This window comes from Hyperolius riggenbachi, chromosome 10 (genome assembly GCF_040937935.1).
Source record: "Hyperolius riggenbachi isolate aHypRig1 chromosome 10, aHypRig1.pri, whole genome shotgun sequence".
NCBI lineage: Eukaryota > Metazoa > Chordata > Amphibia > Anura > Hyperoliidae > Hyperolius > Hyperolius riggenbachi.
The window spans coordinates 198,370,105-198,383,778 of NC_090655.1; the positions used below are offsets into that span (position 1 = coordinate 198,370,105).

A 13,674-nucleotide genomic window follows, 5' to 3' on the forward strand; every position below is an offset into this window, starting at 1 on the left:
TGACTAATCCACCCTGCTTGAGGACAGACATGCGGCTGCATCACAGCACTATAATGTACCAGGCGACACATTAAAAGTGAGATTCTGAACAGAGATACAAATTGCTAGGAAGTCATCCTCATTCATTCATTCGCGTTCCCTGCATTTCTGCTACTTGTTCTGCTAGCTCTGATACTCTAACAATAGGAAGCGCTGCAAAATAAAATCAGGCTGTTGCACTAGGCTGTCACGTGGGCGCAGTCACATGGCTTTGTGAACATGGCTTTGTGATGTCATATAGGTCCTTTAACTTGCCGGATAATAGATGCAGGATAATGAAGCATGCGGTTCTGGCAGACATCACTTGTTTCCCAGTAGCAAAAGGCAAAACATGATAGGCTGGTAAATACAGTCACTAAGAATAAAACGCTTCTGCTTTTGTCACTGTGAGCGGATCACAGAGGAAAGCTAGTGGCTGAGTGTGAATTGCAAAATTGCAAGTGAGAGGCTCCATAGCTCAGGGGTTAGAGCACTGGTCTTGTAAACCAGGGGTCGCGAGTTCAAATCTCGCTGGGGCCTGACAAACTTTTTCTTTCTATATTTTCTCTATATATGTTATATTACCACTGTATTGTTACATTAGTGTAGCATAGAATATGGACATGTTACATTTCTCCTTTACATTTACTAACACATCATACAGTCATCATAATCCATTACTATCATCAGCCAGTAGAAGATTTCTCATTTAAAAAGCAAATATAGCACATTTTATGACGTGTGAAAACTCAATCGTCAGCCTTAGAAAATTGCTAATTTACAAAACAAATGTAACACATTTTATAACCTATGAAAACGGAACAATGTAAAATCTGAGGACGCTGCAGGTTTCTGTCAAGGAGACCAGAGAGAAAACTGATATTCCAAGCAGCGCTAGTAGTGTAGGGGTATCATGCAAGATTCCCATTCTTGCGACCCGGGTTCGAGTCCCGGCTAGCGCAGGTTCATTTTTTTTCCTGTTAATTCATTTATCAATGGGTTTTTTTTCAATGTAGTTGCACCACAATTGTTTACATTTTTATGCTTCTGTTATGAAATGTGTGCTTATATTTAAAATCCTTGTTTATGTTTAGGTGCAGGTAACAAATTGTATTAGTTTTATTTGCTAATTTCATTAGAGCACTGCATCAGTTTGTAGTTAAAATAATAATACTATTGTATAATAATGGTTCAGTGATTTGCAAATAGCTCTCATTAGTACGTATGTAGTAATAATCCGTGTATTATGACTTCATCAGGGTTCTTTTTTCTTATTATTCGTTTATACACGTGGCATCCTTATAAGCAGCTTGATGTTCAGCTGTGCAGAGTTCAGAAAGGAAAATACCTTGACGTATTACTGTATAATGCTGCAGTTGTCAATAGCTCTTTTATTGGACAAGTTGCATTCATACCAGTATTGACAAACCGCGGCTGTTTTGATCTATGTATTTGTAATTCTTCTGGAATAAGTTTATGAGGAGAGAGACGTAATTTATCTGTATATTGGAGGTTTGTGAGCTATTGATAACTGGGTTTTGTAAAGGCTTTTGTGTTGTTACTTTAGGACAACAAAGGATTAAGACGAAGTTGGGTCCAAGGCGATGTATTAGGGCTGGTTCACAATGGGCGCTTTTTCAGCCCTTTGCTGATCGCTGGCGATCAGCAAAGCGCTGCTCCGTATGGCCCATACTCACGGGCAACTTTTTAGCCTGTCGCCAGCACACGTGAGCGTGTGCGCGACAGGCCGGCGACAGCTCGTCGCCAGGTCCCTCCGCATACACACGGCAGAGGGACCTGGCAACTGATGCGGCGGAAGCTGTCGCTGTTGCGCCTTCCCCTGCCGGAAGCCCAATGTATTTTTTATCTTGTTGCTGTCGCTAGTCCGCGTACTCACGCGGACTAGCGACAGTTGCGGCGGCGACTGTCACCAGGCGATTGAGCGGTTCAATCGCCCGGCGACATCAGCGACGAGCGACAGTTCGGGGTGCGCGCCCGGGCAACACCGCATACTCACGGGCGACCTGTCGCTGCAACACGCGTGCGCCACGTGTTGCGGCGACATTTGTAGCCCGTGAGTATGGGCCATAATGTATCCCTATGGATACATTCACACTGCAGCGTTTGCAGTATATCGCAAATACACTGCATGCAGCATTTTGGGGGCGATCGCACTATGATTCTTGTTCTATTGAACGGGAATCACAAGGAAAAATCGCAGCAAATCGCAAGATTTGAGCTGCCGAATCACGATTGTGGACGGAAACACGATAGCGGTAAAGTGCCCAGGGTGAACCGGCCCTTAGCTTTGCCTCTCCATTATAGTCTCTCTGGTAATCTGAGGTAGGAGAGGGATCAAAAAAGGTGGCAGCTGGGCGCCTTGTCACATATTAGGCAAGTCTGGCTCTACCATAGGGGCAACCTAGGCAATTGCCCCAGGGCCCCGAGACGGCAGCAGGGCCCCCCAGGTCACCCCCAACTTAAAGGATACCTTAAGCCCAATACACACGCTCAACTGCGGTCTTTTATGCTTTCACAACTTTTGTTGTGAAAAAAGTAGAAACACCTAAAAAAAAGTATTTTGCTAATGTTCAAAAAGCTGATAAGACTGATAAGAAGTCAATCCAACAGTTGGATTGACTTCTTATCAATCTTATCAGTGCTTTGAACAGTAGCAAAATCCTTTTTTTTAGGTGTTTCTACTTGTTTCACAACAAAAGGTGTGAAAGCACAAAAGACCGCTGTTGAGCGTGTGTATTGGGCTTTAGAGCTTAAAGGATACCTTAAGGCGGCAATACATCAGCTGACCAACAAACCAGTCGACGATCCAATTTGATTATTATAATTTTGGGACTGAAATTGAGCGCACGGTCGATTGCACCTGCTGCAAGATGTCGGGCCAAAAGTGGTTGGTCGGGTGCGCGGTGGTACGGCGGCCGATTTGCGAACGAGCAACGAGACGATTAAACCCCCACCGTTGCTGCCGCCACAATGTATGAATCTATGTAGTGTGTGCATTTATACATTACCTGTCCTGTGTGGGTCTCCACGCGGTTTCCGTCCATCTCGCCGGGTTCCGCATGCACGCCGGCGGCACATAGTGTCTGACATCAGACGCTATGCGCCGTTAGCGTATATGCGGCTGTTACCCGGCGAGATGGACGGACACCGTACGGAAGCTGGTACAGGACAGGTAATGTATAAATGCACACACTACATACAGCTATAAATTTTAGGGGCATCGGCGGGGCAGACTTGGCGGGCTCAGATGAATCCCTGATGATGTAGATGTCACATAGAAGCTCCTGTATCTGTTTGGTTTAATGGGAACCTAAAGTGAGAGGGATATGGAGGCTAACATATTGATTTTTTACAAAAATAATCTAGGTTATCTTGCATCCTGCTGATCTTTTTAGCATCAGTAGGTTCTGAGCAGGGGTCTAGTCCTGGGAATAGAAGTGAGTGGACTCACTCGGAAAATTCCTGCGCGGCGCGCTAAAAATGGGCGTGGTCAAGCACACCGTGGGCGTGGTCATGGGTGGGGCCAAATATACATGACCTTAGCAGTGATGTAAAAGGTCTGCCGAGGAAGTTTGAGCTCTGCCGTAGTGTATCCCCCAAAAATAGATGTAATCTGACAGCATTTCACCAAAAAAGACACATAATCTGGTAGAAGTTCCTCCAAAATACAGATAATATGGAAGTGGTTCCCCCCAAAATAGACAATGTGGCAGCAGCAGTTCCACCAACATACACATAATTTGGAAGCAGTTCCCCAAAATACGCGAAACCTGGCAGCGGATCACCCAAAATACACGTAACACCCAAAGGACATATAATCTGGCAGTAGTGGTCCCCCAAACATACACACTCTGGCAGCAGTTCCCCAAAATACACGTAATCTGGCAGCAGCCTGTAACGATTGTGGAACTTTCTCCGTGATCAGCGCACAACGCGTGCGCTGACACGGCGGAAATCCTCCACAAGCGTATATTTGCAGGCACCCAGCAAAAGGTGCTACGCACCTGTAGAGGGAAATTCCTGTCGGCAGATGGCGCTGGGGAATGCAGAGGAACCAATCCTCTGTACCTCCACAAGTGCCAGACAGGAATTGTACGAAGCGCAGAACGCAATCGCAAGAGAGGCGATTGCGAATGAGATTGAGCAAAGGGATAGGTTGTATGTGTGTGCGCAAATCCAGTCGCCACCCCGCGACCGCGCACACACAACAGCAGATACGAAATAGGAACGCGATCGCGAGAGGTGCGATCGCCAGACGTGACACAAGGCAGATCAGAATAGAAAACGAGGGTAGCAAAGGCACAGCAAATACAATAAGGAGATACGGAAAATAACAAACGCTAGCTAACCGCGAACACCGCACTCATTCGCAACAGTGCACGCGGTTATGCGCGATCTCCACGTGATAAGCACAATAGAGACAAGCACGCCTAACTAACCATTAACAGACAAACATGAAACAGAGGACGCGAGCGCTTGCTTAACGGTTACCTCACCGAGCCTCCAGCAAGCGTAGCGGACAAGACAGACACACGAAAACAGGGACAAACGAGAGATAGGATCCACAGCACTAGCGAAAAGTGGCTAGCGTGATCCAGGTACAGAGTAGCAGAACAGAAGGATCCCCAGCGCTAGCGAAAAGTAGCTAGCGCGATCCCAGGAGACAGAACAGAAGAGATAGCTGGTAGCAACCGCTGCACCAGCTATACTCCAAGAACAGAGATCAGAACCATTTCCTGTCGACCACCATTGGGGCAGGACAATGGCAACAGGCAAGACAAGACAGAACAGGCAATACAGATAATACAACCTGACTGGGCTAGAAGGGGAGCCTAAAGCAACCCCCAGGAATTAACTATACTAGATAGCAATGGCTGACACTCCAGCAGTGTCCATCAGGAACAGACCATGGAAAGGAAATGACCAGCAAAGCCTTCTGGGAAACCTAAAGCTCTTATAGTGCCAGTCATCAAAGAAGGCAGGTATGGGATTTGCATAACAAATGTATGCAAATTCCCCAGCAAGAGAACAGACCAGAAACTTGCAATGGAAAGACAGGTGCAGCCCACAGACTAGAGGAATGGACAAACAGCTGTCTGCCTGTGCAGCCAGCTGAGCGGATCATCACACAGCCGTTCCCCTAACATACACATAATTTGGCAGCTGTTCCCCAAAATACATAACAGCGGTTCCACAAAAATGCAGATAATCTGACAGCGGTTCCCCCAAAATAGGTACCCCCAGGTAGCCAGGTCTATAGGTGTCCCCAGTATAAGTAGCCATGAGTATAGTAGTCCCCAGTATATGTAGCCAGAGGTATAGTTGCCTAGTATATGTAGCCAGGGGTATATGTGCCCAGTATATGTAGCCAGTGGGATATGTCCCCAGTATATGTAGCCAGGGGTATATATGCCCAGTACATGTAACCAGGGGTATATATGCCCAGTATATGTTGCCAGGGGTATATATGCCCAGTATATGTAGCCAGGGGTATATATGCCCAGTATATGTAGGCAGGGGTATATGTGCCCAGTATATGTAGGCAGGGGTATATATGCCCAGTATATGTAGGCAGGGGTATATATGCCCAGTATATGTAGGCAGGGGTATATGTCCCCAGTATATGTAGGCAGGTGTATATGTCCCTAGTATATGTAGGCAGGGGTATATGTGCCTAGTATATGTAGGCAGGTGTGTGTGTCCCCAGTATATGTAGGCAGGGGTATATGTGCCCAGGTAGCCAGGGGTATATGTCCCCAGTATATGTAGGCAGGGGTATATGTCCCCAGTATATGTAGGCAGGGGTATATGTCCCCAGTTTATGTAGGCAGGGGTATATGTCCCCAGTATATGTAGGCAGGGGTATATGTCCCCAGTATATGTAGGCAGGGGTATATGTCCCCAGTATATGTAGCCAGGGGTATGTCCCCAGTATATGTAGGCAGGGTATATGTGCCCAGGTAGCCAGGGGTATATGTCCCCAGTATATGTAGCCAGGGGTTATATGTGCCCAGTATATGTAGACAGGGTATATGTGCCCAAGTAGCCAGGGGTATATGTCCCCAGTATATGTAGCCAGGGGTATGTCCCCAGTATATGTAGGCAGGGGTATATGTGCCCAGGAAGCCAGGTGTGTCCCCACCCGGAGGGAGCAGAGCAGAGAAGGAGAGCTATGGGGACAGCGGGGATGGGCGGACATCTCCCCCCCCCCCCCATCCCTCATCTTTGTGCTCCCCTTCCTGCCTCTCCCCTCCAGCGTTGTTAAGTGTCGGGCCCGGCGGCGAAAGTGGGCGGAGACTTACCTCGTTCCAGCCGCAAGGGACGCTCCGCTCTGTGTGCGGATAGTCTGGTCTTCTAGCCGCACACAGAGCGGAGCGTCCCTTGCGGCTGGAAGAAGGCGGAAAGTCTCCGCCCACTTTCGCCGCCGGGCCCGACACTTAACAACGCTGGAGGAGAAAAGCAGGAAGGGGAGCACAAAGATGAGGGATGGGGGGGGAGATGTCCGCCCATCCCCACTGTCCCCATAGCTCGCCTTCTCTGCGCTGCTCCCTCCACACAAGCCAGGGTGAACGGCGTTCACTCTGAAGAAAAAGTATGTGAACGCCGTTCACCCGCGTCCACGCAGGACTCGACCCCTGGTTCTGAGTCTTGCACCTGAAACATATGGCTAATCTAGTCGAACTGTAGTCAGAACATCTGAATCAGAACATCCTCTGAAGGCAGAGGATTAGCAGGACAGACAGGCACCGTGCATTGTTTAGAAGGAAAAACATAGTTCAACCTGCATAAGCTTTTGGTTTAGGTTTGGGAAAGTGTGGAACATGATAGCTACACCTGCAAGAGATTGGACTTTAGAAATGTTGTCACAAGGAAATGCATTTCCTTGCTTCTTTTGACTTAAAGGGGAACTGAAGTGAGAGGTATGTGGAGGCTGCCATATTTATTTCCTTTTAATCAATACCAGTTGCCTGGCAGCCCTGCTGGTCTATTTCTCTGCAGTAGTATCTGAATAACACCAGGAACAAGCATCTGACTTTAAAGTGAGAAACACCTGATCTGCTGCATGCTTGTTCAGGGGCTATGGCTAATAGTATTAGAGGCAGAGGATCAGCAGGGCTGCCAGGCAACTGGTATTGCTTAAAAGGAAATAAACATGGCAGCCTCCATATACCTGTCTCTTCAGTTGTCCTTGCAGACTTGGAGGTGTTTAAAAGTGCTTTCCCTATGCTTAATGTCGTCACACTTGGGTAGATTCCCCGCCCTTTCTACCCCATAGGACCCCGTTGTTATAAATGTCTGATCCTGCCCCACCTCTCCTGTCTTCTTTTTGTCCTCGACCACTTCACCCCTTAGTATAAGGGATTGCGGAGATGCCGCCGTGTCAAGCAGTAGCATGGCGGCTATCTCCACGTCCCAGCTGGCGGGTTCCGCCGTGCGGATACAGGATGGACTGGTGCCTGGGTTAGTGGGGAATGAGAGGGAAGCCGCTGCAGCGCCGAGTGGCATGGCGGCTGTCTCCGCATCTCAGCCAGCGGCTTTTGCCGCATTGTCGCATGGTGGATCTTTGCCTACTCCCTCACTGGCACACAGACTAAGGACTACGCGCGCGCACGCGCGCACAGACAGGATCTTTATGCAGACAGAAGGGAAGTCAGCTGATCAGCCGGTCAGCTTACTCCAACACTGATCTGGATTGGTTGAGTGACTGGGGCGTGGCTTTAGAGTGCTCCCAGTATATATAGGGCAGGCCTGTCAGTTGTTCCTCGTCTGCTGTTGCATTCGCTACATGTTAGCACTCAGACCATAGTCAGATCCAAAAGTGTGCTAGAACCAGCAGGAGCTGGGGATCCACACTTAGACAGATTCTGTTGATAGCTTAACGTACTAATTGAATTGTATTATTTATTCTGACCTTCTGCTAGCTTTGACTACTCTCCTGTCTTGTGATTCTGTGCCTTCGCCTATCTGATCTAGTTGCCGACTTGGTTATCCCTCACTCTGTTTCTGTCTTCCGCTTTTGTACTGTATCTGCCCGTGTGTTGCTGAACCTGCTAGTCTGACTCTCCTGCTCTCACCAGGGAGCTTAGTCCTGGTGAGGGGCTCTTAGTTTAGTTATTACCTGTTCCTCAGGTAGATAGCTGCAGTACAGTCTGAATCATCTAGATAGCTGCAGTACAGTCTGAATCATCTAGATAGCTGCAGTACAGTCTGAATCATCTAGATAGCTGCAGTACAGTCTGAATCATCTAGATAGCTGCAGTAGAGTCTGAATCACCTGCTCACAAGCTTGGGTGCAAGGTCCTTGGTCACAACACCCTGGAACTGGTCTAAGGTATAACACAGCAATGACACAGTATCCCTAAGCTTGGGTGTGAGGTCCATGGTCTCAACACCCTGGAACTGGTCTAAAGTATAACACAGCAATGTCACAGTATTCCTAAGAAACTGAAACTGTTCTAACATATAACACAATAGTAATCTGGCTTAGTGTGAATTCCCAGGTCCTCCTGGTTCTAACACACTGTGGGATCTGACTGGTCTGAGTGCTCACACGTTAGTATTCGCAACGGCAGACAACCAGCAACTGACAGGCGAGAAGTATATACAGTGCAGCACTCCTCAGGGCCGCCCAGCCCCGCTCAGCCAATCACTCCCTGCGCTGGGATCAGCTGACAGTCTTGATCAGCTGATCCCTCTCCTATTGGCATAAAGGTCCTGCCCCCTAGCGCGCGCGCGCGTAGCTCTCCATCTGTGTGCACTACTAGGCTCAGACACACCAGACGCATGCTGCTGTGCGGAAACCGCCGGTCTGAACGCGGAGACAGCCGCCCCGCTGCCAGACCGTGCGGCGGTGTCTCCGCAATCCTTTACAGTACTGCAGCCAATGATCACCTGAGGAGCAGGTGATTCAGACTGTACTGCAACCAGTAGACACCTGAGGAGCAGGGACCACTGACTGTGCTGCAAGGATGATCACCTGAGGAGCAGGCGATTAAGACTATACTGCAGCCAGTGGATACCTGAGGAGCAGGGACCACTGACTGTGCTGCAAAGGATGATCACCTGAGGAGCAGGCGATTAAGACTATGCTGCAGCTAGTGGACACCTGAGGAGCAGGTGTTACAGACAGTGCTGCAAAGGCTGATCACCTGAGGAGCAGGTGATTAAGACTATACTGCAGCTAGCGGACACCTGAGGAGCAGGTGTTACAGACAGTGCTGCAGCTGAGCTTTACCTGAGGAGTAGGTGAATGCTACTACAGATCCCTCACCAGTGGCTAGGCCCACTGGTGAGGACAGGAAGGTCAGACAAGCAGAGTAGGCAACGTACGGACAGATAAAGTGCAAAGACAGAAGGCTAATTCAGTGTTAAGTTCAGGCAGAGTCGGCAACAGGAATCAGATGGGCAGAGGTACAGAATCAGCAAGCAGGAGAGTAGTCAAAGGAAGCAGAAGGTCATAACAGATAATACAATTAGTACTTTAAGCTATCAACAGAATCTGGCTAAGTGTGGATCCCTAGCTCCAGCTGGTTCTAGCACACTTTGAGATCTGACTAGGGTCTGAGCATGTTAGCATTCGCAACAGCAGAAACGGGGCAACTGACAGACTAGTACTATATATACAGAGATGCCCCGCAGCGCTGCCCCCATCACTCAGCCAATCCAAAGTACCGTTGGAGTCAGCTGACTTGGCAGGTCAGCTGACTCCCCTTCTATTCGCATAAAGGTCCTGTCGCCTGGCACACGCGCGTGTAGCCCTCAATCTATGTGCATTAGAAGGACCAGGCAAAGCAGCAGCATGTAACTGCGCGGCAGAGGCCGCCGGCTGATACGCGGAGATAGCCGCCATGCCGCTTGCCTCTGCGGCGGTATCTCCGCTATCTATTACACGCATCCACTGGATGTGGTACGTGCAGTAGGAACTTACCTACGTGCCATGGAGTAATTTAGAAAAACAGAGAGATTGTGGGTGATCCCAAATGGCTACAAGAAAGGGGAACCAGCATCAGTAAGGACTATCGCCTCTTGGATAGTGAAGGCCATACAGCTGGCATATAAAACTCTTAATTTAATACCACCGGAACAAATACTGGCACACTCTACCAGAAGTATTTCCACCTCTTGTACTGCATTCAATAAGGTGCCGGTGGATAAAATATGCCAAGCTGCGAACTGGTCCACAATTCATACATTTATGAAACATTACCGAGTAGATATGACAGCACAGTCATCTGCTTTATTTGGTAAAACTGTATTGTTGTCACATACTGCATAATTAAGTAAATTTAAGTTTATTGCACAGCATTTGGTCTCCCTCCCTTCATTTCTTCCTAGTTAAGTCCCAAGTGTGACGACATTAAGCATAGGGAAAACGGAAAATTATTACTTACCTAATGGTAATTTTCCTTTCCCGATGCTTATATGTCGTCACACGACCCTCCCTTCTGTGGGCTTCAGTGATCGAGGCTACATAGAAGACTGGAGAGGTGGGGCAGGATCAGACATTTATAACAACGGGGTCCTATGGGGTAGAAGGGGCAGGGCATCTACCCAAGTGTGACAACATATAAGCATCGGAAAAGGAAAATTACCATCAGGAAAGTAACAATTTTCCGTTATCCGGCGCTAGCCGGGCCTCGAACCCGAGTCGCAAGAATGAGAATCTTGCATGATACCCCTACACTAATAGCACTTGTGGGCAGCTTCCCTCATGGCTCATGGCTCAAGCCTCAGCCACTACTTGCCGACATCTTTCATCTTTGATCATCATCAAGCAAAAGTGCACTGTTTTTCTACCAATCTTCCACAGTTGAGCTGCTAAAGTTTTCACCACTTTGAATCTCTCTATGTAGCAAACTATACAGATCAAGCTATTTGTAAGAGCCTTACATAAATAGGGACTCGAACCCGGGTCGCAAGAATGGGAATCTTGCATGATACCCCTACACTACTAGCGCTTGTGAGCATTTTATCTTATGGCTCAAGCCTCAGCCACTGCTTTCCGACATCTTTCATCATCATCAAGCAAAAATCAAGCTATTTCTAAGAGCCTTACATAAATGTAGCCTATCCAGCTCATTTAGAAAATTGTGCAGTAAGAAAAACAGTAGTTTGCTGTGCACATTCAGTGTAGATGTCACAAAGAAGCTCCTAGCTCTGTTTGGTTTAATGGAAACCTAAAGTGAAAGGGATACGGAGGCTAACATCTTGATTTTTTACAAAAAAATAATCTAGGTTATCTTACATCCAGCTGATCTTTTTAGCACCAGTAGTTTCTGAGTCCCGCACCTGAAACATGTGGCTAATCTAGTCCAACTGTAGTCAGAAAATCTGATCTGCATGTTTGATCAGGGTCTATGGCTAAAAGTATTGGAAGACAGAGGATTAGCAGGACAGGCAGGCACCGTGCATTGTTTAGAAGGAAAAAATAGTTCAACCTACATAAGCTTTTGCTTTAGGTTCGGGAAAGTGTGGCACATGATAGCTACACCTGCAAGAGATAAGACTTTGGAAATGTTATCAAGTGGAAATGCATTTACTTGCTTCTTTTGACTGAAGACGTATAAAAGTGCTATTCTGCGCTAGCCGGGACTTGAACCCGGTTCGCAAGAATGGGAATCTTGCATGATACCCCTACACTACTAGCACTTGTGGGCATTTTATCTTATGGCTCAAGCCTCAGCCACTGCTTTCCGACATCTTTCATCATCATCAAGCAAAAATGCACTGTTTTTCTACCAATCTTTCTAAGCATGCTGGCCAAGGTGCAATTCTCAAAAAACTTTCTGAAGACATCTTTTGGAGTATATCACTTAAAGGAAAGGCAATGCAAGCTTATTTTAATTCAATTTTCACAATTGCTACACTTTAGCTGCTAACATTTTCACCACTTTAAATCGCTCTAGGTAGCTATCTCTACAGATCAAGCTATTTGTAAGAGCCTTACATAAATGTAGCCTATCCAGCTCATTTAGAAAATTGTGCAGTAAGAAAAACAGTAGTTTGCTGTGTACATTCAGTGTAGATGTCACATAGAAGCTCCTGGCTCTGTTTGGTTTAATGGAAACCTAAAGTGAAAGGGATACGGAGGCTAACATCTTGATTTTTTTACAAAAAATAATCTAGGTTATCTTACATCCAGCTGAACTTTTTAGTACCAGTAGTTTCTGAGTCCCGCACCTGAAACATGTGGCTAATCTAGTCCAACTGTAGTCAGAAAATCTGATCTGCATGTTTGATCAGGGTCTATGGCTAAAAGTATTGGAAGGCAGACTGTAAGGAGGCGCGGAGGAGCAGCCGCCTCTGCTCAGCGTGAGGCGGCTGCTCCCACTAAAGGCATGGAGGAACGTGGAGAAACCGCCGCGTCTGACGCGGCGGTTAGTGCACGCGATCCTATCGCCACTGGGTCTCAGCGCGGGGAGGCCGCCGCCCGTACGGCTAGCGGTGCGGCCAACCCCGCGCATGGGGGACCGGAGAGATTGCCGCACAGTGATGTGGCTGGGACTCGTAGTCCCTCTAGCTTTAGAGTGACGCGCGCGCGCGCACTCAGGCAGGGATTATATCACAGGCAGAAGTGAGTCAGCTGACCAGGCTGGTCAGCTGACTCTGGCTCCACTCCTATTGGTCCAGCACTTAGGGTGGTGCTGGAGGGATGCCTGTGTATATATACTGCTGGCTGGTCATTTCCCTGGTGTCTGGCGTTGCGAACACATACGTGGGAGCACTCAGACCTGTAGTCAGATCCTCAAGTGTGCCGGGACCAGCTGGAGCTGTAATCCTACACTTAGCTAGATTCTGTTGATAGCTAAAGTACTAGTTTGATTGTGATTATCTGTTATAACTTTTGCCTGCCTGACTATCCTCCTGAACTCTGATCTTGTACCTCGATATTTCTGATACTCTGTTGCCGAACCCCGGCTCGTCCTTAGACTCTGCTTCTGCCTCCTGATCTTGTACCTCGATATTTCTGATACTCTGTTGCCGCACTTTAGACTCCGCCTCCGCCTACTGTAATTGTACCTTATCTGTCTGTGTGTTAACGACCTGGCTTGTCGACCTCGAGAACCGACCTTACTATTGCAGGCGGTTCCTCGTCCTGTTAGTGACACTTCCTCCAGAGTGTCACTGTCAGACTATCCTTCCTACTGTCAGCCTGACTCCTCCCACCTTGGAGAGTTCAGGTCTTCGGAAGGAATCCGTGCAGTACTCCTTACTGCACTGAGGCCTAGTCCTCTAAGTGTTACTGTTACACCCAAACACTACACTCTACTCAGGTGAACAGAGGTTAGCTGGTATATCGGATTATCGGTGATACTGCAGATCACTTATAATCTGGTATACATCTGTATTCCCCGTGATACTGCAAATCACCGGTAATCAGATCCTCTCTGTGCTTCACCGATCGTTACAGAACGCCAGACCTAAAGACAGATGGACGCACACGCTGACTCTCTGAATGTGCTTGCCACTTCGGTGGATAACATCCATCAAGCACTGGGCCAGCACAAAGCATTAATTGATGCCCTATCAGGCTCTGTGCGGACCCTCCAGACGTCAGTTGATTCGGTGCGATCCCCTCCTAGTGATGACATACGAATGTCCGTACCTGATAAATTTTCCGGCCACAAGTCTGAC

General features: G+C 47.9%; 3 non-coding genes across 3 annotated transcripts; 2 read left to right on the forward strand and 1 right to left on the reverse strand.

The window, feature by feature from the left end:
- Positions 1 to 485: 485 nt before the first annotated feature.
- TRNAT-UGU (transfer RNA threonine (anticodon UGU)) lies at positions 486 to 558 on the forward strand. The gene has a single exon. It is a non-coding gene; the product is annotated as a tRNA-Thr (tRNA).
- A 351-nt stretch (positions 559 to 909) lies between these two features.
- On the forward strand, positions 910 to 980 carry TRNAG-CCC (transfer RNA glycine (anticodon CCC)). The gene has a single exon. It is a non-coding gene; the product is annotated as a tRNA-Gly (tRNA).
- Positions 981 to 11,617: 10,637 nt separating this feature from the next.
- Positions 11,618 to 11,688, reverse strand: TRNAG-CCC (transfer RNA glycine (anticodon CCC)). The gene has a single exon. It is a non-coding gene; the product is annotated as a tRNA-Gly (tRNA).
- Positions 11,689 to 13,674: the final 1,986 nt, after the last annotated feature.